Source organism: Canis lupus, chromosome 5, assembly GCF_048164855.1.
Source record: "Canis lupus baileyi chromosome 5, mCanLup2.hap1, whole genome shotgun sequence".
NCBI lineage: Eukaryota > Metazoa > Chordata > Mammalia > Carnivora > Canidae > Canis > Canis lupus.
In genome coordinates, this window is record NC_132842.1 from 44,180,021 (window position 1) to 44,199,741 (window position 19,721).

A 19,721-nucleotide genomic window follows, 5' to 3' on the forward strand; every position below is an offset into this window, starting at 1 on the left:
CTTTGTCTCAGATCTTTGTCATCCTCAGGTCATTTCCTAATATTCAGAAACTGATCTAGATCTTCTTGGACAATCCTTCATATTTTGCTCAGTCTAAAGACTGGCAACCAATGCCTTAAAACAATTTTTTCATGTTTCTGCCACCTGTATTTCCTAGGGGTCTCTAATTCAACGTCTGCTTGGAGATATGAGCCTAGTTCAAAAGTGACTTAAAATGCGGTGGTGGTTGATGCTTTCCATTCCCAATAATTATGTAGCATTGTTAATATGGTCTCATAGTTAAGACAAAATGATTTTAAAATCACACTGTCTGGTTTTAACTCCTATTTCCACTTTTGCTAGCTCTATAACTTCGGGCAGGTCACTTAACCTCTCCATGCTTCCATTTCCTCATCAGTAAAGTGAGGATGATAGTGCTTACCTAGAAGCCCTATTTTGTAAGGTTATGTTGGGTATACATTGGGATGATAAACAAAATAGACTAAGGAATCACAACTATTTGTCTCTACTTTATCACTAATTTTTTCCAGGCCTCAGGTATCAGTTTTGCTCACCTCTGAGTTAACATTGAATAGGTGAGGAGGCAACTCATTTTTCATGATGCCCACAGATATAGGGAGGGTGCATATCCCTAAAAGAAATAGACAATAATCTAAATTAGGTGGTAGACAGTGTGATGAGCAGAGCAGTAGAGTGATATTAGTAGAGATATACTCTTCAGATGTGAGCAAGAATGCTACAGGAATGCCCCTCTAGCACTGGCCAGCCCACTGTCTAACTCAAATTTCCAAAAAGTGAAAATTAAGCTCATTTCTTTCTTTCTTTCTTTCTTTCTTTTTAAAATTCTTATTGGGGGATACCTGGGTGGCTCAGTCAGTTAAGTGTCCAACTCTTGATCTCAGCTCAGGATTTGATCTCAGGGTTGTGAGATCAAGCTCTCCATTGGGCTTACAGTAGGAATGGAGCCTACTTAAAATTTTTAAAATATTTTTAATTTGAGTATAGTTGACACACAATGTTACATTGGTTTCAGGCATACAATATAGTGTTTCTCTTCTCCATATGTTATACTACGCTTACCAAAAGGATAGCTACTATCTGTCATCATACAACATCATTGACTATATTCCCTATGCTGTGCCTTTTATATCAATGACTTATTCATTCCATAACCAAAAGCTTGGATCTCCCACTCCACTTCACCTATTTTGCTCATCCTTTAATCCCCTTTCCCTCTGACAGTCATCAGTTTGTTCTCTGAATATATAGGTCTGATTCTGATGTTTTTGTTTTGTTTTTTTAAAGATTTATTTATTTATTCATGAGAGACACAGAGAGAGAGGCAGAGACACAGGCAGAGGGAGGAGCAGGCTCCATGCTGGGAACCTGATGTGGGACTTGATCCCCAGCCTGGGATTATGCCCTGAGTCAAAGGCAGCCTCTTAACCACTGAGTCACCCAAGCATCCCTGATCCTGATTTTTTATTGTCTGCTTATTCATTTCTTCTTTTTTTTAAAAAAAATTCCACATATAAGTGAAATCATATTGTATTTGTCTTTCTCTGATTTATTTCACTTGGTATAATACCCACTAAGTCCATCCATATTGTTACAAATAACAAGATCTCATCCTTTTTTTATGGCACATGGTGTGTGTGTGTGTGTGTGTGTGTGTGTGTGTGTGTGACCATTTTTTTTGGTCTTTTTTATTTTTATTTTTTTATTTCTTCTTTATTGGAGTTCAATTTGCCAACATATAGCATAACACCCAGTGCTCTATTCATTTGTTTATTAATGGATACTTAGGTTGCTTCCATATTTTAGCTACCATAAATAATACTGTAATAAACATAGCGGTGCATGTATCTTTTCAATTAAGTGTTTTTGTTTTTTGAGGGGTAAATACCTCATAGTGAAATTATTGGATCATATGGTATTTTTTCTTTTCTTTCTTTCTTCTTTCTTTCTTTCTTTTACCTCCGTACTGTTTTCCATAGTGGCTGTATCAATTTACATTTCCCACCAACAGCATATGATGGTTCTTTTATCTCTAGATCCTCACCAACACTTATAATTTCTAGTCTTTTTGATTTTAGCCATTCTGACGGGTGTGAGGTGACATCTCATTGTGGTTTTGATTTGCATTTCTCTGATGATTAGTGATGGTAAGCATCTTTTCTGATGCCTATTGGCCATCTGTATCTCCTGGTGTCCATTTTTTTCTTGTATGTTTTTCCCTTTCCAAAGAAAGGAAGCAAAGCCCTTCATACAGGTGGAAACTGTGGCTTAAGTTTTATTTCTTCAGGTAGATCCTGTTATCATTCTCTTAATCAGATTTGTGAGTCTCCTCTAAACTTTCACCAAGTACTGCATTTTCTTCTGCACTATGAACCACAGCTGGATATGACATTCTACCAAGGTCTGACTTATGGTGATTATAAAAAGATTAGCACTGCTCTATGGTGCTCTCTTACTACCCCATTTGGTGCCCAATGTAATCACAAAACTACATCACTACTTTCTGAGTCTACAAGTATTTTATTTAGATATAATATGTACATGCCCAGTATACTAATTCATTTGAAAATGTCTATCATTGGGATGCCTGGGTGACTCAGTTGGTTGAGTCTCTGACTCTTGATTTTGGTTCAAGTCATGACCTCAGAGCCCTGAGACTGAATCCCACATTGGGCTCTGCACTCAGCAGGGAAGCTGCATGAGATCCTCTCTCTCGCTCTCATTCCCTCTACCCCTCCCCTTGGTTGTGCACACACACCACACACAGAATTAAATAAATAAGTCTTTAAAAAAAAAAAGAAAATGTCTATCATTATTACAAAGGCTACTTTGCTGAGGTTTTTTCTCTCACTATGTTCCAGTGGATAATGGAATTCTTCATTCTGACAATGAAGCAGAGAGGGGTCATAAAACTTCATTCTGCAATATTTTCCCTATTTGCTATGTGTGCATTCCTTACTGATTTAGAAATTACTCAAGTTTCCAAAAGAAGGAATGATTTTAAATAGGAATCGTTAAAACATTCTGATGCATTAGTATTTCTCTCTGGGATGAATGTTAAAAATAAGAGTTATGTAGGTGGAGACAGAAAAACCAAATGTAGGAGGGAGAGGGAGGACGGACTATAATTTCTACTCGACACATGGCTATTCTGGCTATTCAAGAAGTGATGAGATTTTAGGTCAGCCAAAAATGCAAAAGATAACCTGAAGAAGAAAAGGGCTTACAGATATGGTTGTAGAATGCAGTTATCTCTAACTCACCCTGTCTTTGCTCCAGAGCATTTTATACAGAGAGAAGGCTTATTATATCTACCAGTGAAGTTTCTTAATGAAAGCAGTTTGGTTATGAAGACATACTCCCATTTGTGATCTCAAAAAACACCAAAGTAGACTTAAAATATTAGCATTATTTCTTCATGTACTATGTCAGCACACAAAAAATATTTCATTACTTTTGAGGTTTTGCTGCTTAAAGAACAAATTGGGCTAACAGTTCCCCCTTATTGACACATAATGGAGAAATTCTTAAACTATATCAAAATCAGCTAAATGAAAAAAAAAAAAAGAAAAAATCAGCTAAATGTTGTAAAACCCCCAATATTTCAAGGGCTTTTAAAAAGGTTTATTTCTTCTCTCACAGTCCAATGCAAGGTTCTTTGAAGTGGAGGAATGGAGCAGGAAAGTCTCCTCCTTGTGGGTGTTTGGGTCCTTACATCTGGAAGTTATGCCATTTTCTGGGACCCTGGGGTCACCCTGGATCCTCAGGCATGGGCTGGCAGAGAAGAGAGGGAAGGAGTGGAGGACAAAGCCTAATAGTAATAGCCATTGCTTCCACCCACATTCTTTTAGGCAGACTATAAGGGAGACTGAGAAATATAATTTAGCTGTGTGCTCAGAAAGGAGAAGAAACAAGTTTGGTCAGCATTCAGCAAGTGTCTGCGATATAAATTTAAATTAAAGATCACATATTAACAGGACGGAAGCTGAATGTTGCCCCCAGTTCTGAAGTTCCTTCAGGCTTGTAGCCAATCCTTTAAAAAATCGAATGAGTTTAAAGATTTGAATATGAGTAGAGTTCACACTTAAAAAAAAACTATTATTTTGGGGTTCTCTTGAAAAATCAAAAGATTGAACAGACTTCTGAACCTACATTTCTACTTGACATGAAATGGCTGGAATGAAGTAGCAGCTGCCCCCTTAGCCAGAGGCCAGCTCTCCAGTTTATCCTTCAGCCTGCTTCACTCACCCAGCTGCCTGGCCTCCTTGCTTTCTCTGGTCTGCATAATGATTTCATCTTGTTGATATTTTATATCTTGTCATTAATACATTAATAACAACAATTTACTTCAATAGATTGATTTGGGTGAGCAATTGTTAGACTGTGTTTTATTTTTTTTAAAGATTTTATTTATTTATTCATGAGAGACACAGAGACAGAGAGAGAGGCAGAGACAAAGGCAGAGGGAGAAGCAGGCTCCATGCAGGGAGCCTGATGTGGGACTCGATCCCTGGTCTCCAGGATCAGGCCCTAGGGTGAAGCCAGTGCTAAACCACTGAGCTACCTGGGCTGCCCTAGACTGTGCTTTAATTGTGGTGAAAACTGCTAGTCAACTCTATCTGAAACCCCCTTTCTCCACAGAGATCATGGTCCAATTAAGAAAGAATTGAGATACATATTTTATTTTTAGCTTAATCATTTGTTTAGTCATAATTCATATTCTGAATAGGATGATAATCTATCACGAGCACAGTTTGTTGAATGTGAACACTTTGCTTTCCTATTTCTTCTGGATCAATGCTTGCTGGGCTTGTGATTTCCAATTCCTTTTTATGGATTAAGAGCACTTTACAGACACACAGGTCTCAGGCAACACAACAAGCCTTGGGTTGATAGCAGAACAGTTTACAGAAATATAACCTACTTTACGGTTGTTGATCATTTGCTATTTGGGGGAGAGGAGTGAAGTAAGGTAGATTTGGTGTGTAGCTATGAAAAAAGAAAACAACAAACCTACCTTAAATAGAAGATTGATCCCAATATAGCTCCTTTGTGCTTCTTTTAAGATGAACATAAAATTGTTCCACAATTGATGTTTGGAATATTAACTACTTTGAAGGAGGAGATTGTTGGGTGAATTTTAAATGACAATTATAAATGAATTGTTTCTTTGGAGAACTCTGCACAAATATCTAAGGGTTGACTGTCAGAAGTCTGTATATCATTCTAAAAAGAAGGAAATAAGTTATCAAACTTAAAATGGATCAAACTGTCTACAAGAAATTATCTCTTAACACCCTGAACAGGTGAAAAAAATAAATATAAACATACCTAAGGCCAATTAACACTCACAAAATAAAAGCACATTATATTGAGAGCTTTATCTTTTTTGTTTGCTTTTTTCTTAATGGAGCAGAGATTAAAGTATTATTTTTTAGAGTCACCTGAAGGTTTTAATGTTCCTGGGAAATTTACTTATGTATGTAATGGCAGCCTTTCTATTGCTTTTCAGTTTACATGTTTGCATTTACATAGAATTTACATAAATTCTGAGCAAGAGAAGTTTTAAGTGGATTTATAAAAACACCAACAGAAGTACTGACATCATTTTTAATTTTTATTATTGATTTGGATGAGAGGAATAAGCTATAAGCTACTTGCTCAATTTTAGGCTTAAGTCAGCTCTTGGTATCAGGAAATAAACAGTAGCATAATTACAAATCCTAGTGAAGACAGAAAAAAATCTCTCTCCTGAGATAAAATATGAGAGGAATTTTTTTTTTAATCACCTTGAAGGACTATCAAGGGAAGCTGTCCCTGGAGAAAAATAAGTTATTGAATGATGTGGGCTGCAAGAAGCCCACTGGAGAGGATCAGCATTGTCCTCACTCACCCAGCTACAGATTCCCACCCAATGTTAGGAAATGGGAATTATCCTCTTGTCCCAGATCAGGAAACTAAGGCTCAAACAGGTTGATCGACTTGCCCAAAGTCCATAAGCTAAATAATTAGGGCTGTAGGAATTCAAGTTCAAGGTCTCCAAACACCAAAATCTGAATTGAGAAAAGCAGACATGAATATAGAGAATAGCACACCAAGAGAGAGACTCAGATTGCACAAAAATGGACAGCAGCTTAGGTTTTAAATGTGGTTTGCCAACTAGATGACTAAAAGGAAGAAGTTTCAAAAGACCTGAGGCTAAGTGGGCTGAGGGATATAGTAATTCTCTCTCCAACTCCCAGAGACCGAAGACCGAAGCCTTAACCAGGGCACTTTGGTACCAGAAGGATACATGCTGGACAAATTCCAATAGAGCAATAAAAACAATAATGGGAACAGAGATTTATCTGTTGGAAAAATACACAAATCTAAGTGCCTCAAGCTTGCTCAAAAGGGCAGGAGGGTACTATGGACGGCAACCCTTTGAAGTGTGCATAGTACTAAGGAGAGAGTGTTCTGCTGTGGGGGTGTACTTGGGGGTTGGAAGAGATGAAACATGGACAAGAAACCTCTAAGCTGATAGCAGTAAATGTTTTTTTGGAAAAGTTACAGGGTAACTCCTTCAGGCTCTGATGTTTAACTTTCCCTGACTCACTCCTTTTCTGAGATTCCAATGTCTCCTGAAGAAACTCCTGTCCTATGCAGCCCCCACTGCTGCATGAGGAGCGCTGGCTGGATTGGCCCTCAGGGATGCTGCTCCCAGGGGTATGGCCACGGGAAGATTCAGATGGGCTGGGCAAGGTGACTCATTTGCTTTTCCTTCCATGGTCATTTCTATGAGTCACATACTTTTATCCAGTCCAAAATACAGGAAAGTAACATCAAAAAGCCTAACATGTTGTTATCAAACGTTTAATGAAAAAGAAAAATCCCCTCTCATATGATCCTTAAAGAAATGTTTATTTAGTCTTTCCATGTTGTTGCTATTTCTTTGATTTATCAGCATCCAGGAGGCAGGGTGAGGAGAAGGGAAGTTCTAAGACAGAGAAAGATTAAGGCAACTCTGCACTGCTGCTCTGAGGCAGTGACCAAGCTGCTGACCCTTGAAAAGAAAGGTCCAGCTCTTTTTCAATAAAAAAGGATTCCTTTTCTGAGCAAGATAGGAGTTCTAGTCAACTGAGTATTCTTCAGCTCTGTGTTTGTAAGAGCACGATGCCCACATCTAGTTAGCTGGAGACAGGGTAAGGTGGCAGGCATGTAGAGCATGGACATGGACATCAGATGGATCTGGATTTGAATCTTGGATCTGTCATTTACTAGCTATGTGATCTCAGGCATGATCCTTGACTACTCTGAGACTTACTTAGCTTTCAGATCTATAAAATAACCATTATACTAAAAACAATAGTAATGATAACACTAACATGTCTATCACTGCTGGAACTTGTATTGAGCAGGTATTCTTCTACAGACTTTACATATATTATCTCATGTAATTTTTACAACAACCTTACAGAAAGGTATTAATATTATCCCCATTTTCCAAATGCAGAAACTGAAGCAAAACCAGTTTTCTTTCTTTAAAAGAACTTGCCCAAGGGAATAGAAAGTGGTAAAGGCAACATATCTGCCTCCTCGGGTTGTTGTGAGGCTTACTAGAGGTAAAGCAGCTAAAGGTATTAGTTCTAACTAAACAACAATATACATGCTTTTTAAAAACCAAAAACAGGGACGCCTGGGTGGCTCAGAGGTTGAGTGTCTGCCTTCGGCTCAGGGTGTGATCCTGGGGTCCTGGGATCGAGTCCCATATCGGGCTCCCTGCATGGAGCCTGCTTCTCCCTCTGCCTCTCTCTTTCTGTGTCTCTCATGAATAAAGAAATAAAATCTTTAAAAAAAAAAAAAAAAAACAAGGAAAGGAGAACTCCCTTTCTAAATGCCCCAATTGTTACCTCTTTCTTTTTAAAATAAATGAATGAGCCTCTTTACTATCAACATCCTATGTAAGAGTAACCCACAGTATTCCTTATATTTGAACCCAAATTATCTATAAGTTGATGTAGATTATTTGCAAAAAAAAAGGTGTGAGCAACATTTGATACTAGGCTAGTACTTACTTCCCAGCTTTATTCAAGAAACCACTGTGTTCTTCCAATCAATCAAAATAAACATGCAGAAAACACTGGAAATTTACTCTTAGTAAACATGTTTACAAATCCAGGAGCATACTTCAGAGCAAAATAAAATGTCTTCTCTACACACACACACACACACACACACACACCTCTAATATGGTGTTCAAGACCGTCTTTGAAGATGATGCTGAATAAAACTTTCTTATCCTGCATGTTAATCGGTGTATTAGTCTGGCTGCCATAAAACACCACAGGCTGGATTGGCTTGAAAAACAGAAATGTACTTACTCACAGTTCTAGAGGCTGGAAAGTTCAAGATCAAGGTTCTAGCAGGGTTTGGTTTCTGGTGAAGGCTTTCTTCCTGGCTTGTAGATGGCTGCCTTCTCACCATGTTCTCACAGGGCCTTTCCTTGACACATGTGGAAGGGATGAAGAGAGCCTTATAAGGCTATATAAATCTTATCAGATTAGGACCCCTATCCTTATGGCCTCATTTAACCTTAATCACCTCCTAAAAGCCCTATCTCCAATTACAGTCACATTGGGAGTTAGGATTTCCACGTAGGAATTTGATGGGGGACACAATTTAGCCCATGGCAGTTGGTTAGTCTAATCTGAATTTTGTGTAGAGGCCTACATATTTCAGAGACTCATTCATGACTCATTAAAATTTTCTATAGATTGTGGTCACCACTAGACCAGTAATGGTCAAAGGGCTGTGAATCAGGTGTTTGTGTAGTACATGAACAGATTAAACGTAATAGATAAGATCTCTTAGTAAAGCAGAATGAAAAGAGTCTCAGAATATAGGGTGGTGGTGTTCTTTCTAAAAATAAGTCTTGATGGCTATTGTGCTCCTAACACTGAGGGTTTTTTGGAACATAAACAAGTTACCTAAAAGCAAAAGTTAGATCTGGAAAGGAAAGGGCCCATTCTGCAGAAGGAACATGTTCTTTCCAAATGGTTTGCATAATTTCCTATGTAGCTTTCATGTTACAGAAAACAAACAGGTGTTTTGGATGACTATATAGACCAAGTTTCCATGTCTCTGAAATCTTACTGGGGCCAGATTAGTTTAAGAAGTCTTGTTAACTTTCCTTTCACATGTCATTTTAAACTCCAGAAGATATAAATGGGCTATTTTCTTGCTTTTAGACTTATTTTCTCCTTTTGACCAGGCATGCTCAAAAGTGGTGGTATCTTTGTGCACGGGTCTCAGTGGGGTAGTAGGGAAATGGGAGGGGTTGGATAAAAAACAAAACAAAACAGACTTTTCCAATTATGAAAATCCAGATAATAGCTTCTGGTACTCAAAACAGAACCTATTCTTAAGGCTATTGTCTTGAGAGTAGATTTTCAAGAATAAAAATTTATATTTCTCCCTTTAAAAGCCAAGATTTGGAGACTTGTCTTCCCATGGGGTAGAAAAGAATCATTCTTCCAGGACATCGAGGCCATGAATTTGCTGTTTTATGGTGGAGGAGTGATAGGATGCAGAGGGCATAAGTGAGAGCCCTGTTCCATATAGGGGGTGGGGCCCAGGGAAGAGTCAGATAAAAAGACCTCTGTAGCCTTGGTGGTATTTGAATAGGTACAGGGAGGAATGATGGCAAAGAAAGCTGGCTTTCACTTTCTTAGGATCCCAGAAAGAAACTAAATTTCCATCTGCCACGAAACCAGGCTATAGCATAAAGGATCAGACAGTGGAGGCCCTGAGGTTTTGTGCCTCCGTTTCTGTGTGGAAAGACTGTGAGCCTCCTGGGGCCCTCTCTGGTGCCATGAAGGTGATGAAGCAGAGGCTAGGTTTGGATGGAAGGTGCTACAGAGGCTCAGAGGGCTCTGGGGTGGCAGGCAGTGCTTGCTGAGGAGAGTCTGGGCCAGCCTTGGAGCACACCAGGCCTTGATCAACTTGAGAGAGAGACCAGATCACCAGATCACCTGCTCCTTAGACCAGAGCAGCCAAGTGACCCCCACCACTAAGCTCTGTCTCTTCTTTTCCACCTTACCCAAATTTTGTTTAGGCTGTTGTAAAGACATGTTACGTTCAGCAGTGCTTGCTGCCTAGAACACTGGTCTGCTCTCCAGCTCACTCTTTTAATCATTCATTAAATCCCAGAAATGTGTCCACTCTCTGTAAATTTTCCAGACCTCTTTGACTCCCATTCATTCTTCTCTCTTGGGGACCCCACAACACCCACTGAGTGAGCAACTAGTTTTGGCATTTAATCGTGTGCCACCTGGACTACTATTTCCACGTTTGGATCTTTTCTCTTTTCAAAAGCAAGATACCCAGTTTCTGGCATGAAAGTACTTTTGTTTTCTCATATATAAGACTTCAAAGGAAGAAGATATTTAATAAATTCATATTGAACAAATGAAGGCACTTGACTGCCTCAAAGGGATGGCCCCAGAGTTAATTTGATTCAAAAGAAAAGTACAGGTCAAAGGAATGCTTCTTGTTTTGCCATTTTCTTGGAGTGGAAAGTCCCAGCCAGTTATCAATTAATAGTGAGTATCAACACAATTAATCTAGTGTTTAACAGAGGGTGACTTCTGAAGATAACTCCACAGACAGAGCCTATTGTGAAACAGGCTAAATTCTGCCACAATTTATTTCCCTCTCTGGTGATTAGTCTGAGGACTAATCACTTAACTCCTGTAATGCCACACATGGAAAATGTACTCTGTCCTCAGTCTCATATGAATTAACAAGCCTGTGTTCCACCTTCCAGAAACAGAGCAGGTTGATACAGGGCTCCTGGCTTTGTGAGTTTATGGGCTGAAGGATTTTTGGGTGAAAAGCAATGGTACAAACACAAAGGAACCATTATTAGGGTCATCATATTGATGTTCTTGTATTATATCAGGTCAGGGGAGGATGAAACAAGGGCAGGACTTGGGCAAGTGACAAGACAGACTAGCAGTGGGAGCAACAGTGCTAGGTAAACAGTTGTAAATCCCCAAGGCTGGACCTTGTTAACATTTTACAGAATGCTTTGTCTCTTTTAAGCAAACTACAAAGCAAGAATAAATTCACACAACTTCTTTGGAGGTCAGTGAGATTTCTCTGTTTCTGTGGGAGATCACTAATTAATGACAAACTAATTTGTAGCTTGAGGTTCACCAAGTTGGATTTAGAAACCACACACCATTTTGCTTAGTAGCTTGGAGGAGACAGCTTAGGTAGAGGTGGCACACACATAAAAATGGTTTGCCCAGTGCCTGAAAGGCAACCCCACAGTTGGGTCAAGAGAAGCTACCCATCTCTCTTTCTGGTGCCCTTTTGGTGATTTGTTTCTGTTCTCCCTGCCTATTTGGCACCTTGGCACCAAGATTTCCAAGGTTCTGAAGAGCAGCATATCATGGGTCATTTCTCCATGGGGGTAACTGAGGAAGGAAGGAAGCTTATTCTCAAAGTACATGTAGCAAGGGTGTGATTTGGGAAAGAATAAAAAATATTACTATTTTGTTGAACATAAATGGTCAAGGAGCTAATTTCAGTAAGAAATTCCAGGCAGAAGTTTCAAACTGTCATGGCTGCCAAGTATTACGGGGCAAGATATCACTAATTATCAGTGGACCAAAAACACTGTTAATTTTTCTTAGGAACATTTCAACTTTGGAAAGGGTATCAATTTAAAAATACAAATTAAAATGCTGTTTTTGAGATGAAATGAAGCCATAAGGAATTAAACAATTGGTCAATAAGTGGTATTTTTCTCAAATAATTGTTGAACTGTCTGTTCTAGAAAGGACTACGTGTACAGCAGAGAGGGAGAAGGATAAGGAGGACAGCAGTTGAGGAGGAGGATACGTCTGAGGAATGTGGCCTCAGGACATTGAGGAAAATTGCTACAAAGGAAAAATCTGACAGAAACTGAAGAAGTGAACTTTAATCTCTTGAGGTGTCTGGGCCAAAACACATTTTATGACTTTGATGATAAAAAAAAATCTATATATTTTGAATGTTAAGATAATGAAGATCAAAGCTACAAAATTTGGATGAAAAGAGGATTGATTACTGTCATGTTTCACATTTTGGAAAAGAAATGATAGGATAACCTTTGGATCAGAGTGGCTGAAAAGTGGATATTTGGTGCCTGAAAAAAAAAAATCTTGCAAACATTCACATAGAAAATTCATCATAAGAATGTTGAAAAACACATGAATTCATGCTCCATGGAATGAAGCTTAACGCAGGAGTCTGCCATTAATGAAATAGCTACTATAAGTAGGATTATTTATCCATTGTTTATAAATCCATAAGATTATTAGATTTAAAAAAATCCCACCTTAAATAATAAGACTCTTTCCCATCTAGTTACTTAAGGAACTACTTTAATATTTATTGTCTAATTAGATTCACATCAATCCTGAGAAATGGGTTAGAGCAGGTTTTATCCCCATTTTATATAGTTGGGAAGTCAGGGCACAGGGAGATTATGTAGCTTCATAAGGTCAAGTATAGTTGATAGCATTTCCCAGACCTTGGTCTCTGGACCCGTTAACTGGGACTCTCCACCAGACTATAAGTTGCCCCCAAACCAATTCCTTTGAAGTGCTCAAACCTACCGATGAATGAATATCAAAACAAAACTTGAAAGGGCCTCAAGTACAAAGATCACCAAGAAATACTAACTACAGCCACGCTCAAGTCTTCTCCAGGCTGTCTTCAGGATGTTCGAATGAATTTCTATGAATGGAGAGGAATTTCTATGAACTACCTGGGGTCTGAGACAGGTAACTCATTGACTCACTGTCTGCTGGGATGTCTTTTTGAGAAGTCATTCGACTTCAGAAAGCAGGGCCTTTAGGGTATAGGATGAAAGCTTTGGGGAACCATGGGTAAGACACCTCCAACATGTCAGACTACTGAGACCAAGCAACTGAGTGAGATTCTAGAGAGCTCATGGGCTCCTGAGGTAGTGCTTAGAGTTTGATGGAGAGAAGCACCTCAAAATGGGGATGGGCACAGAAAGAGGCAGTTAGAGAAACCCTGAAGAGGGTTTTTGTTTGTTTTGACTTCTGCCAGTCCTTGGGAACCATGGGACTGTAATAGCATAGGTCTTGAGGACAATCCATGCTGGGATTTGGAAGACCTGTGTGATTCTAGACAAGGCATATGATCTTCCTGGGCATTCACATCTTCATTATAAAAAGAAGAAATTGGACTCAATGATGTCTTTTCCACTTTAATGTGTTAAGTCTTAATTTAGCACTTAGAAAGATCTTCGGCTCACACAAAGTAACCCCATCCAGAAGGAAATTGCCTTTACAGTCTGTTTCAGGACTTGTGGAGGGATTTACAACAGTTAGTGATGGCCTTTGTTGGCTGCCAAATGTCTGGAGAATCCTAGAGCACATGCTGGCATTGTCCTAAGTTGGATAAGTCAGGAAAGAGCTGCAGAGGCAAAGGAGGGACACTGTGGGAGAAAAGTGATTCAGAAATGAGACTGTTCTCTCCATCCAACTCTCAGTCCCCAAACTGGGCTCCTATTGTGGAAATTAGACCTTTGAGCAGTGTTCCATGTGTTTATTCTACTTGTATCAAAGAGGCTTTCATCTCCCTAGAGCAAATTATTAACACATTCCACCAAAGATGTGAGGGTGGAGGCCTGGCCTTGGGAAAAAAAAAAATCACATCATAATAAAAAGCTGCCCGAAACATGAACTTAAGAAAAACTAACATAAAAGCCCCCACTTTTAATGACAGTGGTTGGCTAGATGCCAAGGTCCTTGTGCCCAGAGGAGCATGGCTGGCTGATTCCTTGTCTGTAGGCTGACCCTTCTGTGCCCAGGAATTTTCCATGCCACGGCCAGTGGTATGGGAGGTGGGGCCTTTGCAGGTTCAACAGGTTGAGGCACTCACAGTCAGTTGCCTTCAACGTTAGCTGGAGACCAGATTTTGTTGGCTGAATGAACAGTGACTTTCAGTTCCAGGCAGTAAATCTTTGCTTTTTGAGATTATCTGGCTGCGGGGTGGGGAGAGAAAAATAAAGAGTCAAACAAAAAACACACAAAAAGACCAACAACTTTCAGGTACATCCAAGAGGAGAAACGGACTTAAACTAAAGAGCAATGCCAGTTTCACTAATTATTATTCCCCAAGGCAAAAGGCTGTGGGGAATAGTTTCTAGATAGAGATTATACCATTTTCTACAGCAAGTTCCTTGATTTACAGGAGCCACTTGGTCCTGAGGCACATCCTTTAAGATATAGCTCAACTATATGTGGAAAAGGGCCTCGTGTGAAAGAGAATAGAGGGAATTATTTACTGCTGTTGAAAACCAGGACCCAGGGTCTGACTTTGTTTTTGTTTGCCTTTTTAAAAATGTTTCCTAGTAACACCAAGATATATGATATCACAAATCTCTTGTTCAACAATTATGACAACCAAGATTATGAACAGCCACAGACATGTTGTCTGACATTAGCATTAGCTTCCCCTATTGGGGATAGAGGAGGAGCAGAAAGAATTGAGAAGCTGAGAATCAAGAGGGATCTGAAATACTTCATCTAGTTCAACAGCCAGAGCAACCTTGGGTAAAAGTAGTCTAGGATTTGGAGCTTGGCTTCACCATCTGAAATTGAGCATTTGTGTGTGGGGTGAGGAAGACCTGCCGACCCTAGTGAAGATGGATGAATATCCTTTGTTAATGATCCAAACCACTTCTATAACAAGAAAGGCTCTAAAAAATCCCACAATTTCACCTATAATACACAAGGACTTTTTAACTTGGTTAATCATAAGAAATACCATTTGCTCAGCACTTGACTGCTTCAGAATGCCTCTTAAAACAATATGTTACTGCGATGATTTTTTGCAATTAATATATTCAGAAACTGAATATAATTTTCCCAAGTGTCCCCCTCCATCATCATTACTCTATAACCTGAGGTTCTCAATGAGGGACCCTTCTCCACCACTTTCCCTGCCCTGGGGCTAGGGGAGAGCTTTGGTGATATCTGGAGCCATCCTTTTTTGTTGATGAAGGGAAAAAGAGCCATTGGCATCTAGTGGGTGGAGGCCAGGGATATTGCTCAACATCCTAGAATGTACAGGCTAGCCTCCCTCCTCCCCAAATTATAAAGAATTAGCCACCCCAAAATGTTAATAGCACCAAAACTGAGAAAACTCGCTCTACGTATTCTCATCTTATAGTTCCTTTTTTGACTTCAATGACCATTTCTGTACTGACAAATGTCAAATTCATTATTTTTATTATTTTTCAAACTTAATATTCCTATTTTTTTTAAGATTTTATTCGTTCATTTATGAGAGAGAGAGAGAGAGGCAGAGACAGAGGCAGAGGGAGAAGCAGGCTTCATGCAGGGAGCCCAACGCGGGACTCGATCCTGGGTCCCCAGGATCACACCCTGGGCTGAAGGCAGGCGCTGGACCACCAAGCCACCCAGGGATCCCTATTACTTATTTTCTAATTGAGAAACTTTACCTGGTTATTATGTGGGAACCTTAAACACAACATGTCAAAAACAGATCTCCAACTTCTATATTCTGATCTCAATCACAGGCCCTACCATCTAGGGTTTCTCAAGTTAAAAACATGATTGCCATTCTTGACCTTTTCCTTCCTGTTCTATTCTTCACTTGCTCCATTCCAATCATTTGGTAAGCCTTTTAAATATACCTGAGAAACATCTCTTGCAATTGGCCTTTCCTTCCCATTGACATCATTTTAACATTAGTCCTTACCATCTCAGGATAAACTGTTGCCTTAATTTGAAAATCATGCCAGGCACTATTCTCAGCATCCATGAAATATTGTTATCATCTTCATTTTGCAGATGAGGGGAAAAGGTAGAGAGTAAAGCTACCTGGTTAAGAGAACAGGGGTTGATCTCAGACAGACTCTTTGCTGTCAACTACTACACTCTGCTGCCTTCTGATTCATCATCTTAAACTTGTCTTCCATCTTTTCCTACGTGAATAAAATGTTCCAATTACCCTGAAGATCTCCTTCCTCTTGGAACTTTCTAGAGCTTTTCATATTTCTGTGTCATTGAATATATTTCCCCCACCTGGCCTACCTTTTCTTCTTTCCTACTGGCTAGCTCCTGCCCATGCTCCAAGGGCCAGCTCAGGTAAAAGATCTTCAAAGCCATATATCATGACTTATACATATCTTCAATCTCTAGCACTGTATCTGTTTCATAATAGGTACCCAAATATTTGCAAAATAAAATTACTTTTTCTTTCTACTACTTCCAAAGCAAAGTTACCTTGAAAATGTTGTCTAGTGAAAACAACTCCATCAGTATCCCATCCCCCCTCAAGGCAACTTAGAAGTTAATGCTTACATATAGGTATATACAAAGGTGAGCTTCTTTAAAATATATTCACTCTATGAGTTGGATATATATATATATATTTTATTGACTATATGAGTTTAAAGAGATGGCATCAAATGTTCTGAAAGGCATTAAACACTTGTAAGTTTTGTTTATGACCCCAAACTTCTGCTCCAGTTTGAAAATAAATCTCTTGTCTTTGACCTGATAAAACAAAAAATTTGTTACAACAGAGTGCTGTGTTTCAAATAATTCATTTCAGAGTAAAGAAGAAATTCAAAAGATATTTACATTGGAAAGTCTACCCCAAGTTCACGTTATTTTAACAACTTTCCTCTCCCTCTCCCCTGTCCCCTGATACCATGAAAGCTTGAAGTAAAGACACAATATGGTGCAAGGATTTAAGGTCATTCTAATTTCTGTTTCCCTCATGACTAGCATAAGGCATATGGGAAGACAAATATTTCCTGCAAGCACCATTTTTGTCATCAGCAGAAGAGGGAATTATATAGTGTAGAAAAAAATTCTTTAGCAAGACCATAAAGCCTTTATGCTTAGAAACAAAACCTGTTTATCCCTTGGGCCATTAATTCTCCCAAACCATTAGCAATTGGAAGACAAGAACAAAATGGAAAATAAACAAAAAATGTTTAGAACTAGGGGAGTGGAGATTTGAACACCAATCAAATTAGGCCCCAGACATGATTAGAGTATGAACAAAACTTTCTTCAGAGGCTGTGAGGGTTAAAATGATTACTGAGATATGGCCTTCAGAAGATAGGGGGAAATGTAATAAAGGTCATTTTTTTTCCTGTAGCTTTTAGTAATATTAGAGTCAAATCCTGCATTTTTTTTGTTAGCATGACATTTTTTACCTCTTTTCTCACCAAATAGGGTAACAATTCAGGATGAGCACCTTTTTATGGATAGTTTCAGTATCCTCTCCATAGCATCTTTGTCTCTGAAAACTCATAATCAAGGTGGAATTATATTCATTAGTACCCCTTTTGAGGGCTCCTGAGGTATCAATCCCAAACACATTAGTTACATGTGCAAGAATCGCAAATTAAATCTGTATATACTCAGGGAAGTGAAAGGTTGTTATGTACATACCCAATCAGTCACAGGGCAGTACCAGCTTTGTATGAAGGTGTGTTTTCTTTAGGTCATTTCCTATACGGCTTTGTGGGAAATTAGGAATGTTCTTCTTTTGGGCATAACTCCTTCACTCTAAAGAACAACTAAAATGGTTGTAGAGGCTGCTCTTAGCTTTCTAAAACCAGGATTTCCATATTAACTTGTTTTTCATGGCTATTCTCATTGCCCAGAATGTTCCCTCACATCCTTCTGTTTCTCACTTCATCTAGTTCATTATCACTTCAATCTCAACTTAAAATCACTGCATTTTGTTGGCCTAAAAGATAAACTAGGTTATAGTTTTTGTTTAGACCATCCATTGTTAACCTCGGCTACACATAAAAACAACCTGGGGGAGCTTCTAAAAACTACTTATTACCAGGCCCACCCTGGATCAATTAAATTTGATTATCTAGGATGGGCATGGATAGCAGTACTTTAAAAAATAGCTCTGGTGGTATTATGTAGCTCATGCTGAGAACTTCTGTCTTAGAGCATAACTCTCTTTGTATCTCCATAGGAGTTCTAAACTATTTGCAAATATTGGTTCACTGTCTTCGTCACTATATCATATAATAAAGTGGGGAATTTTGTTCACCAGGAAATCCCAATGTGAGAGAAAGAACTCATTTTCCAGGTGTGTGGTCCCCTCTCTAGGAGCAGGAGGGGGAAACTAGGTGGTGAGATGCTTCATGGATCTTCTGGGTCTTCTCTAATCAGACCACAAGAGACTATTAACTCTAGGAAACAAACTGAAGTTGCTGGAGAGGAGGATGGTGGGAGGATGGGGTAACTGAGTGATCAGCATTAAGAAGGGCACTTGATGGAATGAGCACTGGGTACTATATGCAACTGATGAATCACTAAATTCTACCTCTGAAACTAATTATACACTATATGTTAATCAAACTGAATTTTTTTTTAAAAAGCAAAGATCATTTTTAAGTTTAGTTTGAGTTGCTAACTGTGTTTGTTTGAAGGTTACTCCATGAAGAGACTGTATAACACGGATATTGAGTCAATAAATGAGTGAATAAGTGAGGGAGGAGGGAGTAATTGAGAAAGAAATACTTTTTACATCTGATTCAACCTCAAGTTTCCACATATAGGCTCTCATCATTAATACATTTTTTTTAAAGATTTTATTTATTTATTTGAGAGAGAGAGGGAGAGAGCAAGAGTGAAGGGGAGGGGCAGAGCAAAAAGCAAATTCACCACTAAGCAGGGAGCCTGATGCAGGACTTGATCCCAGGACCCTGAGATCATCACCTGAGCCGAAGGCAGATGCTTAACCAACTGAGCCACCCAGGCGGCCCTCCTTAAGACTCTTTTAACAGACCTTTTTTTTTTTTTTTCATTCCTCACAGACATTGGCACATGTATCTAACTGCATATTGAACCTCTCCACTTGGAAGTTTAAAAGATGTTTTAGACTTGAAGTTCAAAACTAAGGAGGATTGGAAGCTCAGTTTTAGATGGATTTATTTGGGTATTTGTTATGGACTTTCAAAATACTGAATCCCAAATCTCAATTTTGGCTTCTCAAATAGGCAAGTTCTAACATGAGCTAAGAATGGCAGACAGACAAATAAGCTTAAGACACAGAAGAGTGGATTTGCCACTAGAGAAATGTAGTGTTATGTAATATGAGGTATACTTCTAATCCAAGGACTACCCTTGCAGACTGCCACTGGAATGTGGTCCCTCCTTCTGCCACTTCCAAGAAATATCAGGTATAAGAAATAAGTAGCAAATGTAAGCTAAGAAGGGAATGAGACTGAGGAATGAGGGAAGGAAAGCGTATACTGCTCTATACCTCTGTACTTCCTGCAAGAAAGAACTTGCTATTCCTCGTTTCATTAATCCAGTTAAATAGTTCTCAGGGCCTTCCAAACGTCAGACTATGTTCTAAGCATTGGGGACATCATAGCAAAAAAAAAAAACAAACAAAATTCCTTACCTTATTCTCATTGATCAAACATTCTAATTGGGGCAGGAGGAAAACAAATGCAGCACATGGTGTAATGGAAGAATTATGGAGGATGTACAGCAGGGACAAGGGATAGAGAACGTAGGAGGCACTGCCATTTCAAGTTGGGTTGCCAGGATAGGCCCAAATGAGAAGGTGACAGTAGAGTAAATTCCCAGGGAGGTAAGGAAGTAAGTTATGTGGACATTTGGCAT

General features: G+C 39.0%; 1 long non-coding RNA gene across 1 annotated transcript in view; it reads right to left on the reverse strand.

Annotated features, from left to right (window-relative positions):
- Positions 1 to 19,721, reverse strand: part of LOC140633634 (uncharacterized) — a 424,514-nt gene that overhangs the window by 24,840 nt on the left and 379,953 nt on the right. The window contains exons 16-17 of the long non-coding RNA XR_012031206.1: positions 13,960 to 14,062; positions 8,379 to 8,499 (exon numbers count right to left, since the gene is read on the reverse strand). This is a non-coding gene — a long non-coding RNA (uncharacterized lncRNA). The remainder of the gene's footprint in view (positions 1 to 8,378; positions 8,500 to 13,959; positions 14,063 to 19,721) is intronic.